At 46.0% G+C, this 20,899-nt stretch overlaps 1 pseudogene; it reads right to left on the bottom strand.

The window, feature by feature from the left end:
• Nucleotides 1-9,933: 9,933 nt before the first annotated feature.
• Nucleotides 9,934-12,653, bottom strand: LOC120672744 (annotated as a pseudogene).
• Nucleotides 12,654-20,899: the final 8,246 nt, after the last annotated feature.

Below are 20,899 nucleotides of genomic sequence, written 5' to 3'. Positions count from 1 at the left end.
TGTCCATGATATATGATGGTATGACCATATTAGATGATACAGTATACACCTACTCCCTACTGTAGCGCCGCCGCCAGTCCCATCCTATCCTTTATGAAATTAATGCCTTATCATTCAATTCTACCTACTAATGTAAAACATGTCAATTGAATTTGGTACACATCAAACGCCTGGTTATTTTTTAGGGAAAATTCGATTCATGCCACCACAACTCCGTGAAATTGGGTTTCATGTTCAAAATCATGCCACTCAATGACATGGATTTCAACATGAAATCCAACTTCAAGAAATTGTAGTGGCATGGATCCAACTAACCCTATTTTTTAATAGGATAGCCATGTTTATCTAATTTAATCTGCTAGCTAGGCCCATATGCCACAATAACGTCAACAGATCTGCCAATACAAATTATAAGACCGAATTGAATTACTGAGCAAAAATATATTATCGTGCCAAGGCCCATCGTAGGAACATATATCTACCTGACAGACATCCCTGATCCCCAATTCGCCATCCTTTCCCCGCTTCCGGCGCCGCCTCTCCTTCCTCCGAGGGGAGGATGAAGTCGAAGTGGATCCGGGAGCTCCTTGCAACCGGAACCATGCCGTCCACCGGTGGATCTGCTGTTTTGGCGGACACGAACTCGTCGTTGTCCCGATGTAATGGTACTGGGTCACGACGTCCCTCCCATGTCCTCCTCAACGTCGACGCCGTCGTCGGCATCCACAAGAACCGCACCACCGCCACAACCTTCAACAGGAACGGGGCGCTCATCCAGGTATCCTTCCTGCTGAAACCCCCCACCGCAGCCCTCCATCGTGTACGTGGCCTCCGACGATCTGAACCCGTTCGTGGATCCATTCATCCTCTGCTCGGTGGACGACCTCCTCCTCCTCCGCGTCAACGTCGGGCGCAAATCTGGCCACCTCTCGCTTAAGCACTCCCACGACTACTACGTCTACCGGGCTTCCACCGAATACCCGTCGCTCGATCTGCTCGAGAGCCCCCCGGACCCCGTCTTCCAAGGGGAAGACGTCGGCCTCCTCCCTCGTCCGGACGGGCTGTTACACCGTCGCGTCGCTGATGGACATAGGCAGGAACGACGTGTACGAGCTCCAGCTGTACCACTCCGAGAACTCCACCTGGACGACGCGCAGGGTGTCCGTGGAACCGCCGCAGTGGAAAGAGGATTCCCATGTACTGCGTTGCGCTCCTACGCCACTACAACGCCGCCGTGGTCACCATCGGAGGCGAGGATGGCACCATCCTGCTCTGCGACGTGCTCCGCCCCGACTCTTCCCTTCGTGGAGTGCCCATCCCACTGCCATCGAGGCAGATGAGCCTGAACAAGGGGTTGGGAGTGGAGCTAGACTTCGGAGGGCACACCCGTGGCGTCTCCTTCAACAGAGACAAGGGCTGTCCCATGCTTGTGCACCTGGAGCGCAACGAGTCTCCTCCTCCTGTTTATGCGGCTACCAGGGGTCTTTACGGGGAAGAAATAAAGGTTCTTGATTGGGAGGTCACCACGTGGAGCAACAGCAAGATGAGCGACTCCCTGGAGGATTGGCACGAGGAACGCAGCGTCCAGGCTTCCAACATCACCATTGACGCACGGATGCTGGAGGGATCTGGGTTGCCATGTAGACCACCACCACGAGATCACAGCAATGACCAGGCCGCTGTGGCAACAGCACAAGCACAACAACAGCTAGAATTGCACAACCTCAGTGTTTGTCAGCCCACTCTCTGTCCCAATGGTGCAGACGACATTGTGTACTTGGTCTTGGTGGCAAGGGAAAAGTATCTGCACCCCAAAGCATGGTTTCTTGCTGTTGACATGAAGGAGCAAGGTACACTGAAGCATGTGGCTTCCATTGGTGAGCAAGGTCATCCGTTTTGTGAACGCATCTATTGTCTTAGTAGGATCTCCAAGTATACGAATCCCAAGGTGATTCGAGACCAAAAAAAAAAAACGAAGCCCAAGATGGCGTTAAAAAGTTCGGCTACTGACCCAGGTATAACTAATTGGCTTCTTGTATCATATATTTTCTGCAAATTGAATTGATGCCTACTCTTGTGTTCTTTTTATATACTCTTGATTCTTGGAATCGGACATACTGTCATTTTATTTTATTATTTGTATTGCTCTGTTAGTAATATCACAAATGCTTGAACTTTTAGATGTTAGAAAGATGATAAGTGGATGTACACTAATTAGTTTATTTTACACTTTCAGTTAGTAATGTTGCAAATTGTTGAACAACTAGATATTCGTAGTGGACAGATGGGCATGGGCATCTGTGTATCAGTGGAAAAGGTGGGTTCCAGCCATAGGTCCATATGTGTGTGTCCTAACAGTTGTTTCCCTTGTACCCACTGATTTCAGTTGCCAATGATGAGGAAGTGAACTTATAGCAAGATAAGAACAAATGTGAGGGTGTAATTCTAGCAAACTATTAGGAGGGCTGCTGTGTCTTAATTGAATTGATGTTCCCAACACTACTAGAAAAAGGGCTATTCGTCCACGTTCAATTAATACCAGTTGCTTTTGAGCCGGTACTAATGTCCATTTAGTACCGGTCAAATAGCACAGTAGCTCCTAAAACCATTTAATACCGGTTTGTAACACTACCCGGTACTAAATGCCATCATTTAGTACCGGTTGGTGTTACAACCCGGTACTAAATAGCTTCCGGGCCCCCAACCATTTAGTACTGGGTAATAACACCACCCGGTACTAAATGGTGGCATTTAGTACCGGTTGGTGTTATGGCCCGGTACTAAATGGTTATGGCCCGGTACTAAATGGTCTGTTTCGGTTACTTCAAAAGGATGGCATCTTCAATGCACTCACATGTGCTGTGTAGGTGGGATTATAAAGTAAGCTCCGCGTGAAGACTGAAGTTGTGTGTTCGATTCCTCAAAATTGCATGCATTTTTTCGTCTTTATTGTCTGTCTTTAGTACCGGTTGATGCGACCGATACTAAATGGCCATCCATTTAGTACCGGCCGGCCAGTACCTGTTGAAACAACCGGTACAAAGCCATCCCCATGACCGGTACTAATAAGCTATTTTCTAGCTGTGCAAGCAAGTAGAAACTATTTTGGTTATATACTGATTACTTGGGGTCAAGCCCATAAGGGATTATGTTTTCTTTATCCTTACTAAAACCTGCAGTCCCTGAGCTTATGTTTCCCAGTTGAATTAAATTATTTATGTGTGTATGTACGGTGGTAAGGCCATTAAAAACTTCATTCCAAATTATTGCAAGACATTTTGTCTTTTCTTGATACATAGTTTTTTTATGCACTTAGAAATACACTATATCTAGATACATAGTGAAACTAATGTATCCAGAAAAGCCAAAATGTATTATAGTTTGGAATTGAGGGAGTATGCATGGCACAATGGAAATGTGACTATTTTTTTCGGAACTGATTCCTTACATCTCAATCAAACTAGGGTACTTCACCTAATATTTATGCTGTTTCGTTGTATTGTTTTAACAGTTTCTGTGGACGAAAAAGAATCCAACTATCAAGCTGATGCTGTGGAGTGATGCCTGCTGTGCTGCAGCCAAAGATGGATCTTAGTGAGGCCGATGCTCTGCCACTGCTTGCCATGGACGATTTAATAGTCTTTTGTGATGTTTTAGTGATCTCATTATGTCACTGAAATCTATTTTAAGTTTCAAGGCTAGAGGACCTATGCTTGTGGATTTGAAGTTGTTTTCTATGTGTGGAACCAACTCGTATGGTATGCTTGTGGATTTGAAGTTGTTTTCTATGTGTCGAACCAACTTGTATGGTATTGAAGTCAACATATTAAGGAACCAGTTAAGCTTTGGAACATTATTTTGCATGCTACACCAATACATGTTTATGTTGTTAACTGAACAATGTATGATAGAGTTATATATAGTTTGTCCTGCTAAAGCAATTAGTTCCATCATAATCCATTTTAAGTCATGTCTCCCCATTAATCGTCCTTTGCTCTCTTTTTTTTTGAAGTTAAAGGCAGGAGCACTGCCAGATCATATAAGAAGAAGAAGCATGCGAGGTCTTACATAGGTTGTGATTACATAAAAGAAAAGAACACTCAGACTCATGATTAAAAAACAACATGACTACACTAGTTAAACCCTCGTGCTACACAGGCCTGGTGCCTAACCGCCATCTCCTATTTAATTAGGCTGAGCACTCGAACAGGTGACTGCGCCAAACCTTGGAAAATCCTCCTATTTCTTTCGTTCCAGATATTCCAAATCGTGTATAGAAGGACAGCCGCAAAATGACTTTTGTTGTGCGTCGAAGCCCGCGAAAGAGCCTCGTTCCACCAATCCTCAACATGAGCATCTGATGATGGCACAGCAATAAGACCCTTCGTCCAGACGTGAACCAGAAACCAGACCTCCTGAGCAAAAGGGCACTGCAGACAGAGTGTGCTGCCGATTCAAGTGCTTGATCACAAAGGCAGCACTGCGGATCACACGGAATCCCTTTGAGCGTCAGGTTGTCTGCAGTCTGAATTTTTTGTTGGAGGTACAGCCATCCGAAGAAACAATGTTTGCCCTCAGTCTTTGCCTTCCAGATAGCAGTGGAGTTGAAAGTGCAGTAAGAACCCGCAAACTGAATTGCATATGCTGATTTGGAAGAGTACTGACCATTTGCCGTCCACTTCCAAGAGATTATGTTCGACTGATCAGAGAACACCACCTCCTGCACTCTCTCCCACAGTAGAATAAACTAAGCCATCTCCTCAGCATTTGACATCCTCCAAAGTCCCCTGGTCCAGGTTTGATTCTCCACCTCCTCCCTGACGGTCAGGCCCTTGCGCCACGCCAGCTTGTAGAGTTTTGGTGCAAGATCCCGAGGAGCAACACCGTCTGACCACGTCGACTCCTAGAACAAGGCCGAGCAGCCATCACCCAATGTAACCACCGTTGAGCATCTGAATAACTGCTTATCTGTGTCCGAGCAAGGGATGTCATATCCCACCCAAGGCCGCTCTAGGTCCGTCCACTTGAACCACAACCAGCGCAAACGCAAAGCTCTGCTGAATTTTTCCAGATCGAGTACACCCAGCCCTCCAGCAATTTTGGGCCTCTTGATTTTGTCCCAAGCCACCAGACACTGCGCTCCAGTAGCCTCGGCATTCCCATTCCACAAGAAAGCCCTTCTGATCTTATCAATCTTCTTGACCGCCCATTTTTTCAGTTCAAATACAGTGAGGAAGTACACTGGGATGGATGTGAGCAGGGGTGGAGCCAGAAAGTTGTTTTTTTCATTATTAGGGGGGCCAACCATACAAATTTATATAAAAATTTAATCAAAATTTAAATTTCTAATGTAAATTTGGGGAGGGGGGGGGGGCAGGCCCCTGTCCATCCCCCCTGTCTCCGCCCCTGGATGTGAGCACCGTATTCATCAATTTGAGATGCGCATACTTGTTCAAGAAACGACCCTTCCACGCTGGCAACCAGTTGGCACCTTTATCAATGATCGGCTGAATGTCAACGCGGCGAAGCTGTCTGGTGTGCAACGGTAAACCTAGGTAAATGCAGGGAAAATTCTTGACAGGGCAAGGAAAACCCTGCAGCACCTCCTCCAAGTTGACAGAGTCACAATGAATCGGATAAACATCACATTTACTGAGATTTATGTGTAGACCGGAAGCCTGACCGAACATCTGAAGTAAAGTGGAGACAACCTGCACCTCACTGCTAACCGGGTTCAGAAAAATAGCAGCATCATCTGCGTATAAGCTTGCTCTCAGTTTTACAGTTCGGCCTCCTATATCTGACAGAAGTCCATCTGAGACAGCTAGATCAAACAAGCGTTGCAGTGGTTCCATAGCGATGATGAATAATAAAGGAGATAGAGAATCTCCTTGCCTTAGCCCCCGAAAGTGCCCAACCCATTTTCTCTTGACCCCATTGAGCAGAACAGATGTGGAACTCGATCCCAGAAGCGACGAGACCCAAGCTCTCCATTTTGCCTGAAAACCAAGCTGCTCAAGGACTTCCATAAGAAAGTCCCACCGCACACTGTCAAATGCCTTTGCTATATCCAGTTTAAGGAATAACCCCGGCTTTTTCCTCCTGTTCAAGTCCCTCACAAGGTTCTGTGCATAAAGGAAATTGTCATGAATGCTCCTTCGTTTGATGAAAGCACTCTGAGCTCTAGAAATCAATGCATTTAGCTCCACTGAAAGTCTGGTTGCTAGTATCTTTGAGATCAACTTAGCGATGGAGTGAGTTAGACTGATGGGTCTGAAATCCCCAATGCCCTGTGCATCCTCCTTCTTGGGCAGCAGTACCATGTGGGCCTTGTTTAACAGCAAGAGGTACTGGTCATGCTATTGGTGGAAAAAGTCCAGTGCTGCCATGATATCACCTTTAACTGTTTGCCAGCTCCTTTTGAAGAACAGCCCAATGTACCCATCAGGACCTGGCGCCTTGTCAGCAGCTATATCACTAATAACTGCCTGAACCTCTTCCTCAGTAAAAGGATCCTCTAGATGTGCTAGATCATGGCGCTGAAGTTGCAGTGCTTCCCAATTCAGAGTTGCTGTTCTTGGCAGAGGAGGACCGAAAAGTGAACTGTAATGTTGAAAAATTACTTCGGCTTTGTCTTGATGTAGGAAATGTGTTGTATCATCCGTTCTGATGGATTGGATAAAGTTCTTCCGTCGCCTACCATTGACCTGCATGTAAAATAGTTTTGAGCTTGCCTCAGAAGCTTTAATTGCAGTTAGCCTCGCTGACAGCTTTGCCCTCAGTTTGGCCACAGCCGTCATACCCAACAGTTTCACTTTCAAGTCCCTTTTCAGATGGATCTCATGCACACTGAGTTGCCTGTAGTCTTGAGCAACATCTAGAATTCCAATTAACATTTTGGCAGCACACAAAAGGACTCTATTATTCCCAATTAAAGATCTTGCCCATCTCCTTAGAGCAGTACTAGTTCTCTGCAATTTTATGTGCAAACGCAAGAAAGGATTTGTGATCCTCACTTGCTTATTCCAGGCCTGCTGCACCACTTCATCATAACCTTGTAACCTCGGCCAGAAAGCCTGTCATGCACCGGCACCCTCGGCGGCGACCTCCTCCTATCCGGAACCCCAAACTGCCAGTGGAAGTGATGCTTCATCGGCCACTCCCTCTCAGGCGAGTCCGCTGGAATCCCACTGGTACCACTGCCATAACTCTTCGAGGAGGGGCTACTTGGCGGTGATGAAAAATCTAGAATCTCATCATTGTGCAGCAAAACTTCATAGTCAAGCAGCGTTGCAATACCCGGCCGGACCTCTGGCAGCCCCATGTCTGGGTCCCCCATCTGCACCATGAACTCATGATACTCTTCCTCCGAGAACTCCACCGGCTCCTCTAGCTTCAGTGTACCCTCCATAGCAATGGCATCCGGATCCAAAGTAGTAATCCAGACACAGACACTACGGGAGACCCCCCCCTTTGCCGTGTGCCCATGGGCACACGGTAAAGCCCCAAAAGCCCACGGCAAACCCTTTGCCGTGTGCCGCACACGGTAAAGCGCACACGGCAAAGAGCATGTTTGCCGTGTGCCCGACATATTGCACACGGTAAAGGTTCTGGCACACGGTAAACAACGGGTTTCTGGTAGTGAGACACAGGCCCTCTCCTCCTCCCTCCTCTTCTCCGTATCAATCCTGTCCACGACAGTCTCAGCCGAGAACAACTTGCTAATAGTATCAATATCTGCTGCATGAGCAGGAACACCCTCAATACAAACACGTACTCGGTACTTGAGCTTGCTCGTCGCTGCAACTCCGAACTGGCGTGTCCAAGGCATGAGATGAAGGCTAGTGTTGCCCACAGAGAGATGTCGACGCCCCAGCGCAGCATTGCGCTGAGCCGGCTGCTCAAAACGAAGTAGGAAGGTGGCGTCCTTGAGCTTGGAAACCGCCACAGCAAACCCCGGGATGCGAAGCTGGTGAAACACCTCCCTGTGCACCTGCTCACAAGTCAGGCGCGCCCTAGCATCCAGCAGTACCCCGACGAGTGAGTGCAGCTGAACATCTCTTTCCGCCTCCCTGATGGCCCCAGTGCGAGGCGCACAAGCGGTCACCCAGGCAGGGCGATGCTCCGGATCTCCCGGGATGAGCTCCATCCTCCCTCACCGGCGACCCCTTCGCCTCGTCCCCCAACTCCAGCCCCCTCACAATAGGTTTCCACTCAGCAAAACTAGCCCCGCGGCCTGCCTTGCAATAGCGAGCTTTGTGGCCGGACTTGGAGCACAAAATGCAGCGCGGCGGGTCTCTGCACTGAGCTATACGGTGGTCACGAGCAAAGCAGTTGAAACATCTATCCCCAGCCCTAGCCCTGAGAGAGTGAATGAGGCTCAAGGGGGAGTAAACACGGTCACCCAGATGCTCCAGAGCGGGGATCCGGCGAGCATCCCGGCCATGAAGACCCAACTACCCCCTAGCTTGGCCATGAATGCGAGCCTGCAGGCGGTCCCAAACCGGGGTGCGCTCACCCTGCAACTTTCTCCTCTCCACGCTCCAACCACCCCTAGCTTGAGCAGCAGCATTGATTCGTGGTCGAAAGGTCTGGACCCCAACATGTGCATCCCTATAGGAGACACGGTGCGCTGTCAGCTTCACAACGACCGAGCGCAGCTTCTGCCCATCCTTCCGCAGCCCGGACCTCAGACCTCCAGAAGCGCGGCTTGAATCCTTGTCCCTTCCATCAGTCTTGATCGTCCTATCCTCAGGACTCGACGACTCCGAAGCCGAGTAGTACTGCAGATCCAGCGCCTCCTCCACAGAAGAGAAAGGCAAGGTTTGTGGGTTTGTGGGAAAGGTTTTCGCTGGGGACAAAGTGTCCAGCAAAGGGGGTTTTGCCGCCGGTGGGTCACCGGACGGCGGCGGCGGCGGCGGAGGAGGAGGAGGAGGCGGAGGCATGTCCCCGTCCCCGGCTCTCATCGGCCCCTCACAGCTCCTAGCCAATGTATGGTTTGGTTGAGGTCTAGCGAATTTTTTAGTCAGGCGAAATGCGTGATCCATCCACTGGTCTAGTAAAATTTAGGTTCGGCCATGGCCAATGCTCTGCACTCGTCCTTTGCTTTTGGCACTACAAGTAAGTGCATCTACAAGTCTTATGCACTGTGACTTGAGAAAAGTTCCAAAGTACAAACGAAAGACGTAACTACAGCAAAGGCCCTCAAAGCATAAGAGACAAACAATCTAAGTTGCTTGGCTCTCGCACTACGCCATAGTTTAGCCTCTTGCTTGATCTTTGCAATCATCATCATCGGAGATTTATGCTGATGCTTGAAAGACGTGAGTTCTGCTCCCTCCGTAGCTCCCAAGTGACAAGAAGTGCCAACGATCTTGCTGCTTTACATCAAAAACACCTGTTAGCGTCCATTAACATATCGCTTCCCATAGCCATTTTGAATATATGCAGCTGGTAAAAAGGTAGATGACTGATTCACTTAGAGAGTACAATATTGTTGATTGGGCCAACCGAGAGCTAGAAGCCGATCAACCGTCCATAGACTGATTTTGCATTGTTAGCCATGCAACGAACTTGCAAGTTGGAGGTGTCTAAGTTTTCCAAATTAACTTTGTCAAAAATCTGTGTTTATGGGCTTATGGCGCCTATAAATTGTGCCAAGTATGCCGAGTGAGCTCTGCACTCCCCAGATGCAATGGGCTTCCATGTAACTTGGTCCTAGGATTAAATTCCACCCCTCCTATAGTCCTTGCCAAAGCTAAGAGATTATTATCCCTCACCTATTTATTTATTTATTTTTATATAAAGGGTTCAAAATCCTTCGGGCGTTCGCCATTCAACCGGGCAGAGCGCCAAAAAGATGCTTTTGCTCTATTGCCAAGTGTGATCTTTAACCTAGTCTTATTAAGATAAATAAACATTGGACGCAGAACATGCAAAATTTTGGAGCTATATATATACCTACAACACATTTGGTCATTGACGAGTAGAAAAAATTTGCGCCTCTTTAGTTCCTATATATAGCAGTAAGTATAGCTAAATCAGCATGGGAAGAGTCTCTTGAGCTCGTCGGTGGGGTTGGCCAGCCACGCGCAGAACAGGCACGCGGCGGCGGCGACGGACGCGGCCGAGAGCGCGGCCAGCCAGCCGAAGTGCGCGGCGACGCTGGCGACGGCCATCATGGCGAGGCTGGCCACGGCGATCTCCGTGGCGCCGATCAGCTTGGCCTTCCCCATGGGGTTCCCTGTCTGCACCATCTGCAGCCCGACGACACTGTACGCCATGTGCCCCAGCCGCGACGCCACCTGCATATGCATGCATACATATCATCATGGCGTTCATCACGTCCTCCGATTGAGCTCAGGGTCTCCATGCCGCCGTGATGAGAATAGAAGTGTTGACACTATTTTTTGACACGTGTCAAGGAAGTTGATTCTTATGAAGGGAAGATGACTGATTTGGAAGAAACCAAATGATACACATGATTGGAATCGGCCGATGGAAGTCCGTCCGATGGGCCAGGAGAATATTCTGCGAAGATGCTGATCCGCTAGCTCTGGTGCTCGGCCGATGGAGAGTTGCCGTTGAAGTCAAGGAAGGAGAAGAGGATCCGGACTCTACGAGAATCTTGATGATTCGGTTGTAATATTTTAAGTAGTTTATCTTTTAGATAGTCTTTTTTAGGGTCAAGTAATGTTTGCCGTGATCGGTTAGGACTTGATAGCGCTAGCCTATATATATCAGTTGTAAGGGACTGGAAAAACTTGATACACATCCAATACAACACAACTTTACAATTCCTTTGCACTTTTTCGGCGACTTCACCTTTTCTTTTTTTTTTCGACGAGTTCTTTCAAGTCGATCAAGGACGCCTCACATTCGAGCGACTTGATTTTCTGGTGAGTTTTCGTTTTACCGAGTATATTTGAGCTTTAGCTACCGGACGCATCGCTGTGGTTTCGTTCAAATCTATTCAAAAGTTATCGAGTTCATCTAGGCTTTGACTTCCATGCGCATCGCTGTCGTCTCGTCTAGATTTATTCACAAATTACACGGCTTCATGATCTATTTAATCGGCTGTTAGTTCTCTTGTTTTCTCGTTAAATCTTGCAAAGCCGGTTACATTAGTTATGAGCTCAACTTTGTTCAGATCCATACATTCGTGGGTTTGTGCATTATTTTCTGGCACGTGTCGGTTTAGATCAAAGCCGTCTATTGTATACTGATATCGGCAGCCTCTTGCCGATCTCCTTTAGATCGCTTTTAATACACGTTTATCTTACCCGATCTGTTATCTTTTTCTGTATCGGCAGAGCCTTGCCGATACGCCACCCGAGACATTCGGAATTCCAGCCGATACGCTCTCGGATTTTACTTTGTTTTTCTCCTTTGTCAATTTCAGGTCAAATTGACTGGCACGCTTGGTTAACTTTTCGTGACTCGGCGAACACTTGCCCTCGGATTCTAGTGTATTGATTTTTGCCAAAGTGTCGATAGGTGATCTTACTATGAAGCCGAGGAAGGTGAAGAGGGCGCCGCGCCGTGAGACGGGGCCGGCCGGCGAGGAAGACCGCGACCGCCGCGCCCAGGAGCGCGCTCTGCGCCACCAGCCTGTCACGGTGCACGGAACGAAGAACACGCGCTGGTGTCAGGACTGTCACGATCGACCGCGTTGTTATGTTTGTGGCAGGCATGTAGCAATGTACTGTTCTGACGGACCTTGAGAATGCCCAGCTCCTCGACAAGGTATGGAGTGACGAACGTGGCCAGAATCCCCACCGCCGCCGAGCACCGACGCGCTGACGCCGTGGTGGATGAGGAAGGTGGTCATGAGAGCGCCTGATGGTCTCCGCCCAGGCCTTGCCGACAGCCGCCGCGCTCCGCCCATGTCGTCCAGCTGGACGCTCGAGCGGGTCCACCGGACTATGGCTAGTAGAGTGGTCGAAGATGCCGTCGGTGAGCCGGTTCATGGCGCCGATTAGGAAAACCAGAAGGGGCAGGGCGCAGGAGAGCCTCACGCAGGTCACCGGGTCGTTCCTGGACAGCAGCACGGCGAAGATGGACGCCCCGGCCGTCTCGCAGACGAGATCGACCCTGCTAGCTAGTTGAGCAGCCACAGTATCAGAGCTCTGATCATCATCCTCATGATTCCACGTCGTCTGAACATCTGGCAATGACGTGTACCTGGACGACGAAGTCGCGCTCTGCGATGACGCCGAGGGAGAAGCAGGAGAGGCGGTCGACGGCGAACCACGGCTGCAGGAGCAGCGCCGAGGCAGACGGAGCTCGAGGGACGGCGAAGGCGTAGCGTAGGTGACCATCGCCGCCGACACCAGGTGCGCCGCCGTCTGGATCGCCGTCAGTGATCGGTACGCGGGGATCCGGGGCAGCGAGCTCACGAGATCCCCGACCAAGAACACCACGAACTGCGCACGCGCCGGATTCGGATCGCCCGTCGGGCCGCCAAGAACTAGTAGTCTGCAGAGACAGAGTGTGGAAGGCAGAGCAGAGCATGCATGGCGCACCTTTGAGAAGAAGCCGAGGACGGCGACGGGGAGGAGACTGGGGTTCAGCGTGGCGATGGCGGCGGGCCAGGTGAAGTTCCACAGCTGCTCGGTCACGTTCCCGGCGATGCATACAACGCTGTTCGTCATCGCGTCACGCGGTTGGGTTGAGTTCAGTTGGAGACGTGTCAACGGGTAGTCCAAAAACAATGAGCACCAGCGTACCGTTCATGGCAGCCGGGTAAGCAGCCGTTTCTGTTTCTCCCGAGAGGCGACCATCCTCGCCGTCTTTGTTTGTTCTCAACAGCGGTGATGCCGAGAGGCGTGTCGCCGCCGGACGGGCGCGCGTCGGCCTTGAGCAAGCTCAGCTCCGTCTGGAGAATGTCCGAAGACAGCTGGACGAACGGAAGGCCGTCGAGTTCCTCTGTCGCCTCCTCCTCCTCCTCCTCGGCTGTGGCCATGCCCGTCTTCGTCGGTCTGATGCGGAGGCGCAGCTCGGGGCGAAGCGCCTCGCTGGACTCCGGCTGTACGGGCGCATACAGAGGTCCCCAGTGACTTTTAACGATCGTTGCCTGGGGTGGGTTAGGTTTCAAGAGCACTGAGGACGGAAGATGGAGCAGGAAATGGGGCGCGCGCACGGTACCTGGGCGCCGGTGGCGGCGCGATTCGACGGCGGGCCGGGCTCGGACTGGGCAATGCCACTGTTGCTCGGGGCAGGAAGCGGCGGCCCCAGGTGGAGTGGAGGAGACGTGGGACTGAGGCGGCGAGAGCAGCTTGGACACGAACGGCGCCATGGTAATTCTCAAAAAAAAAAAAACAAGGATAGCAACCAAGCCTTGCAGTAATCAAAACAAAAGATTAGCAATATTATCATGGAAGGTATCAATGTCACCATCTCCTAATTCATTGCCTTTTATTCTTGACATAGCAAGTTGCTTGACTGACGTTTGCATTTCTTGACATAGCAAGTTGCTTGACTGACGTTTGCATTGTAGCTTTCATCTTTGGTGATGACTTTCTATATACAGAGCAAAGTCATGAGGTTAACCTTTTTTTTATTATTAATCTAGCTGCGGGAGGGAGACTCGCCGGGCCACAACGGCGCACTGAGGCGTTTATGGCATGGCCCCCTGGCCAATCACAAATTCACAATTCACAGCCTTCATGGTGGCATCTCATCGACCGCTCTAGTACTCATATTCGGGAACCTTTGCAAAAGAAATTACTAGATCGGGATTTGATGGGCTAAAACTAGAGCTTGGAGGAAGTTCGGCATGAAGAAGGTAATTTCGGATGTAGTCTTAGTGCCCGTTCGGTTGATCAAGATTCAAGAATACACCAGGAATTCTTCTAACGAAATTACGTCTAGTTTCTATGTCTTTTAAATTATATAGACACTAAACATATAAATATATTTTCAGTAGCTAGTTCTCTTAAAATAACTTTTGTTCACATATCTTTTCTTTTTAGAGCAAGGGTAGTAGTACAGCTCGCTCTATGGTTCGTGTGCTTTTTTTTTTGGTTTGTGTGCATATTCTCTTCCCCCCACCTAACATTCATCCCATCTACTTCTACAACCCTTTACTATAGGACTCGCCACATCTCTTCTTACCTTGGTTTTCATGTAGATATAGTTTTTTTTCTATAAGAAACTATTTCCTTAGCTATCTTCTAATTTCAATATCACATTATCATTTTGCTGAATTAATGCTTTAATTAATAATTATAGAAATAAGTTAAATCATTTATGGTGTGTTTGTTTTGTGAAATCACATCATGCTTCATAAAGTTTATATCATGAGTTGATCCACTATATTTTAGTGAAATCAACCTACTATAGGTTATGAGAAATAGCAAGATGGTAATAAATCAACTCATTCTTTTCTACGGAGTATAAACTAAATGAAAAATTAAGAAATGAGAAAAAAAACCAGTTCAAACAAACACAACTGGCGCGAGTGAATTCTTGGGCAGCAGCGTCCCGTCTGTGAGCCAATTCGCATTTGTTTAGGTTTTCTGTGAGCTTTCGAATCCCGTCTTGTGGACATTTCAAAAACCAAAAAGCCCACGGAAGCTTAATGCCAGAATCTCACTAATGAGCTTTTAGGCTTTTGGTTTATGGGAGCTGTTTAGTTTCTTGAAAAGTTCAAAAACATCTAAAAGTGACCAAAGTTCAAACAAACAAGCTTATAGTGTATATCTAAATGCATAGAAAAATCACGTATCTAGAAAAGGCTAAAATATCTTACAATTTGAAGTGGGAGAAGTATATGGTAAATCTAATCATACTTATTTAGTGTCACAGATATTAATATATTTTTTTTATAATTATAGTCAAACTTAGAATGGTTTGACTTATTATGTTAAAAAAGCTGCATTTTCTCCGGAGGTAGTAGTGCGTGGTGGCAGCATTATTATAACAGAACATATTACACGGTTATCTTGATGATTTGTGTTATGGTCACATCATGTGTTTTAATTTGTCTTGAAATAACTAATGTTTTTTTAAGAAAAATAGGTGTAGTTAGGATTATTTTCTTTTTCCCTCTTCTTAATATAGTGGTATAAGTTACACAAGTCGCTCTAAAATAGATTAAGGGGCTGAGAAAAAAAAATCAACTTCTTTGCTTCACAAAAATCATTTTCTCCATAAAGTTTTATCAGAGAGAATCGCTTCAGTTAAATAATAATAATAATAATAATAGAGAATCACTTCTCCGTCCATTTCCTCACCGACAAAGCACTCATGGCAGTATTTCTGGGCTGCATCTAGGTGAAGCTCTGTCAAACAAATTCCGTGATTCCTTAAACAAACTTGGAGATTGAGAGCTAGAAAAGTAGTTTCTTCTTATTCACTCTACACATAGAGTCACTTTTTATTTAGTTAGGGGTAAAGTCATAAAGATATTATAAAAATAAATTTCATGATGTATCTAGCTATACTAATTTGGTGTTATAAATATTGGTATTCTTTTCTATAAATTTAATCAAACTTAAGATAGTTTTACTTAGAATAAGAAAAGAAGTTGATTTATTTTGGGACAAAAAGAGTATACAACATAAAAAAAATATATACATGATGTATATTTTGGGACGAAAAGAGTATAAAACACAGCAAGAACATGCTTTGGGACGCACAAAGAATCAAAACTAACAAACCATTATTTAAACACTACAGCCTTAACAGGTGTAGGAGCTACCGAACATGATCTTACTTGAAAACTAAATCCCTCAATTTCATAAAAAAAAATGTCATTTTACTTATCGAGGAGTCAAATACTTTTAACTTTGATCAATATATAAAATAAAATATTAATACTTATGGTGCATAATTAGTACCATTCGATATGTTGCTAAATATATTTTTATAAGAAAAAATATTTGGAGATACAAATGTTGTTAATATTTTCTATAAACTTAATCAAAGTTAAGAAAATTTAAACAGTGCACATCCGTAATGACTATTTTTTAGAGTACTCTCTAGGAGTTTCGGTGCCCCTTACCCAATGTGGGGTCCATTTATTTTGTGGCATAATTATCACATTAATTATGGAAGACCCAATGAATATTGTTTCTTGTTTCAAAAAAGCTAAGAAGTTTGACTACAAAACTAAAACTAAAGTGGCTAAATTTTAGTCACTTTATGGACTAAAGAGCCAAACGGAATGACTAAAAGGTGACTAAAACACTTCAGTTGTATGTATGCACTTTAGTCACTCAAGATGGACTAAAAGGGACTAAAACATTTTTGTCCACTTTAGTTTTTAGTTGGAGCAGAGCTCCAGCTGGATTGGTATGAAAGAACATTGGTCGGTTCACCAAAGTCTTTACCTGAAACTTGCTGGAGCCTGTCAAGAGCTTTGTACTCTCTGAAACCTTCAAAACAGCCTCTAATGCACATCGAAAATAACCAAGAATGTATGCATTTATTTATACTGGAGGTAATCTCTTCCTTTGAAACAAACTTGAACAGTCTGAGATTTTATATGCAGAATTAGTTGTCCTGTGAACATGCCACATCTTATATTCTTAATAGCATCAGTTGTGCTCTCCAAGAGGTATGATGTTGGACCAGCCTGGTGCTTAGAAACAGCTATTTTGCATTTCCATAATACTCAAAGAACAATTGTGTAAGTAGTTAGCTATAGCCTGGTGCTTATAGACAGCTATTTGCATTCAGCAATAAATTCTATCTGATGGTCTTCAGTTCTCCAGGCCTTGGGCCTTTTTTCAGTGGTTGTCCCTGAATCAACACTCTTCCTTCCATGTTCAGGTTTCTCAACTGAACTTTTGACTATCAGAGGATCTTGTACCAGTTATATGTTTTGTAAGTCCGTAAAGCGATCTCCCCATTCAAACATGTACCTGTATAGTTCTTCAAACAAGTATCCCCCAAAGCAATTTCTTGTGTTGCTTCAGATGAAGCGAAAACCTTGAGTGTACCTGTATAGTCCTTGATCCATCACATGTTTAGAACTACAGCTGCTGCTCTGTTCACTAGTACTCCCTCTGTTGCTAATGTAGGTTGTATTAGTTGTCTTCTATGTCAAACTAGTCTAATATTGACCAAGTTTATAGAAGAATGGATCAACATCTGTCACATCACAGTAATTTTAATGGATCAAATTTCATTTATTTGGTTTTGCAAAACAACACATATGCCAGCTATTTAGTTAATGCATAAAGCCATGAGCTAGTTTGAGCTGCCCAACACATCCAAGTTATCACTTATATGAGTTTGAAATGCCACACTTTGAGTTTCCAGAATGATGTTTCCATCTTATATATGCGTTTCCTTTTTCTCAGCCTTTATTAGTGAGCAATTACTGACTGAATTTGTGTTTCTCGATTCTGTATATGTTTATTTTGTTAGATTCTGTTCTTCTCTGTTTCTGTACAAGATCATCTTCTAGATGTAAAACCAGGTATGGGGTACAACTTCTTGATAGGATTACAAAAGGGTTCATCCCTAAACTACTACAAGAGAGAGACAAGGGACAGACGGGGAGAGAGAGAGAGAGAGGAGAGTAGGTGACGCAGACCGTCAGTGGGAAGTCGCGGGTCGGGGAGGAACTCGGAGTCGGCGAGGACGGGGACGTCAGCGGCGATGGGGAGCGACGTGGTGGCGCTTCCCGTCGGCCTCGCGCTTACCCTAGATCAGTAGGGGTGTGGGAGAGGGTTGCGGCGGCAGTGAACCTCGTGTCTAGTGCCTCGGACCCTCTCCCGTTCTATATAGCGCGGGCGACGGGGGCCCACCAGCCATATGGGCTGGACACCCCCGATCAGGGTGCGATCAAGAGGCACGGCCCGATCTTTGGATCGGGCCCTGGAGATCAACTCCAACATTCTCCCCTTGATCTCTCATTGTTCTTATTCTTGTTCTGTATCTGAGTTTGGTCCATTTCATTGCAGATCAGTGTATAGGACGTGCCTCGTCATGACAGTTATTACCGTCAGATTAACAGCCACAATCACCTTTCCGCTTTGAAATAGAGTCTTATTCTAGGGCCCTCTTTGTCCAGGAATTATAGGCTTTTCCTTAAACACATGCCGGCTAAGTGTTCTGTAAACACTTTGGGTGGTAGATCTTTTGTAAGCGGATTCGCTAACATCTTGCTTGTTCTAACATGTTCTATACAAATAGTTTAATCCTGGACCTACTCCATAACAACATAAATCTTAATGTTGATGTGTTTGGCAGCACCACTCGACTTGTTGTTATGAGCACAAAATACTGGTGGCTCGTTGCCGCAGTATAATTTCAGTGGTTTTTTCTACGCTGTCGACCACTTTCTTTCCGGGTACTAATTTCTTAAGCCATGTGACCTGCCCTGAGGCCTCATAACATGCTATAAACTCAGTATACATCGTGGATGATGCTGTGACTGACTGCTTGGAGCTTTTCCACGATATCACTCCCTTTGCAAGAGTTAAGATATATCTAGACGTGGATTTTCTATTATCCGCATCTCCTGCAAAGTCTGATTCTGAATATCCTTCTATTTCTAAAGATTCTGATTTTCTGTATGTCAGCATGAGACCTGTTGTACCCCTCACATAGCACAAAGCTTTCTTTTTTATTTTCCAGTGCTCTATGCCTGGATCACTGTGGTATCTTGATGAGGACATCACTCCTATAGATACAAACGACACTCCTCAAGATGATATACAAGGTCCTATTACTCGCGCACGCGCTCGACAATTGAACTTACAGGTGAGCTCGTTCCTAAGTAATATTTATTGTGAATCTGAGAATAGATGGCTACCTAATGACTTAATTGTACTTAGGAACAAAGGAGAGGACCAGCAAGGGCGTGGAGAAAGCCTTGGAGACGTGGAGGACCAGCAAGGACGTCCGGATCAAGATGGAGGCCCAAACCGATTCGACTTCGTTTCAGTTTCGGACTCCAGGAACAGCCCATACTAAAACGGATGCCCAGGTCGCATACGGAGTCGGATTTGGGCACACTTGATATGGCTGGAAATATAATTTCAAGACTCTTCCAATGGAACTAGTTTTAGGCCCAAATTCATCTAGAGTCAACGGGAATCGTCCGAGGAAGTTGACGTCCAGAATCTGTCCCGGTGCTGCGTCACTGTTTTTGGACCGCGGGTATGTACGTAAAAGTCTTAGTCCTTGTGCCATTCCTGCGCTTTTGGTTCCCAAGAAAGATGGTACTTGGTGTAGGTGAGTTGATTGTAGAGCCATTAATAACATTACCATTCGATATCGCCATCCTATTCCTAGACTTGATGACATGCTTGATGAGTTGTGTGGCGCTATAATTTTTACAAAGATTGACTTGCATAGTGGTTACCACCAAATTAGAATGAAACTTGGAGATGAATGGAAAACAGCTTTTAAGACTAAATTCGGCTTGTATGAGTGGTTAGTAATGCCTTTTGGTTTGACTAATGCACCAAGTACTTTCATGCGATTAATGAATGAAGTTTTAAGAGCTTTTATTGGACGATTTGTGGTGGTTTACTTTGATGATATCTTGATTTATAGCAAGTCTTTGGATGGAACATATGGATCACTTACGTGCTGTTTTTAATGCTTTACGTGATGCACGTTTATTTGGTAACCTTGACAAGTGCACCTTTTGCACGAATCGAGTCTCTTTTCTTGGCTATGTTGTTACTCCACAGGGAATTGAGGTGGATGAGACTAAAATTGAAGCCATAAAGAGCTGGCCGGTTCCCTAGACCATCACACAGGTGAGGAGTTTTCTTGGTCTTGCAGGATTTTATCGCCGCTTTGTCAAAGATTTCAGCACCATTGCTGCGCCGCTGCACGAGTTGACAAAGAGGGGTGTGGTGTTCCAGTTGGGGAAAGGCACATGAGGAGTCCTTTTGCACTTTGAAGGACAAGCTTACACATGCTCCTTTGCTGCAACTTTCAAATTTCGGTAAGACTTTTGAGCTTGAATGTGATGCTAGTGGAGTTGGCATTGGAGGTGTTTTGATGCAAGAAGGTAAACCCATTGCTTACTTTAGCGAGAAATTGCATGGCCCTGTTTTGAATTACTCTACGTATGATAAAGAATTGTATGCACTTGTACGTTCTTTAGAGACGTGACGTCATTATTTATGGCCTAAGGAATTTGTTATTCACTCCGATCATGAATCGCTTAAGTATCTTCGTTCTCAAAATAATCCGAATTGTAGACATGCTAAGTGGGTTGAATTTATTGAATCTTTTCCTTATATTATCAAACACAAGAAAGGGAAGGATAATGTGATTGCCGATGCTTTGTCTAGACGTTATACTATGCTGTCCCAACTTGATTGTCGGATTTTTGGGCTTGAATCGATAACAGAACAATATGCGCTAGACCCTGATTTTAAAGATGTGTTGCTGAATTGTAAAGAGGGACGTACATGGAACAAGTTTGTGATAAATGACGGATTTGTGTTTAGAGCTAACCGTATATGCATTCCAGTTGGTTCCGTTCGTCTTTTGTTGATGCAGGAAGCGCATGGAGTAGGTTTGATGGGACACTTTGGTGCGAAGAAGACGGAGGATGTTTTGGCCACACACTTCTTTTGGCCAAGGATGAGGAGAGATGTTGAGCGGTTCGTGGCTCGCTGCACTACATGTCAGAAAGCTAAGTCGCGCTTGAACCCACATGGTTTGTATATGCCTCTTCCTATTCCTTCGGTTCCGTGGGCGGATATTTCTATGGACTTTGTTTTGGGATTGCCTCGGACGAAGAGGGGGGGAGTGATAGCGTTTTTGTTGTGGTCGATCGTTTTTCCAAGATGGCACATTTTATACCTTGTCATAAAACAGATGATGCCATTCATATTGCTAACCTCTTTTTCAAAGAGATTGTTCGCTTGCATGGTATGCCTTCTACTATTGTTTCAGATCGTGATGCAAAATTCTTGAG

Source organism: Panicum virgatum, chromosome 5N, assembly GCF_016808335.1.
Source record: "Panicum virgatum strain AP13 chromosome 5N, P.virgatum_v5, whole genome shotgun sequence".
Taxonomy (NCBI): Eukaryota; Viridiplantae; Streptophyta; class Magnoliopsida; order Poales; family Poaceae; genus Panicum; species Panicum virgatum.
The sequence above is the reverse complement of the archived record's forward strand: the minus strand, read 5'-3'. Positions and strand labels throughout refer to the sequence as shown.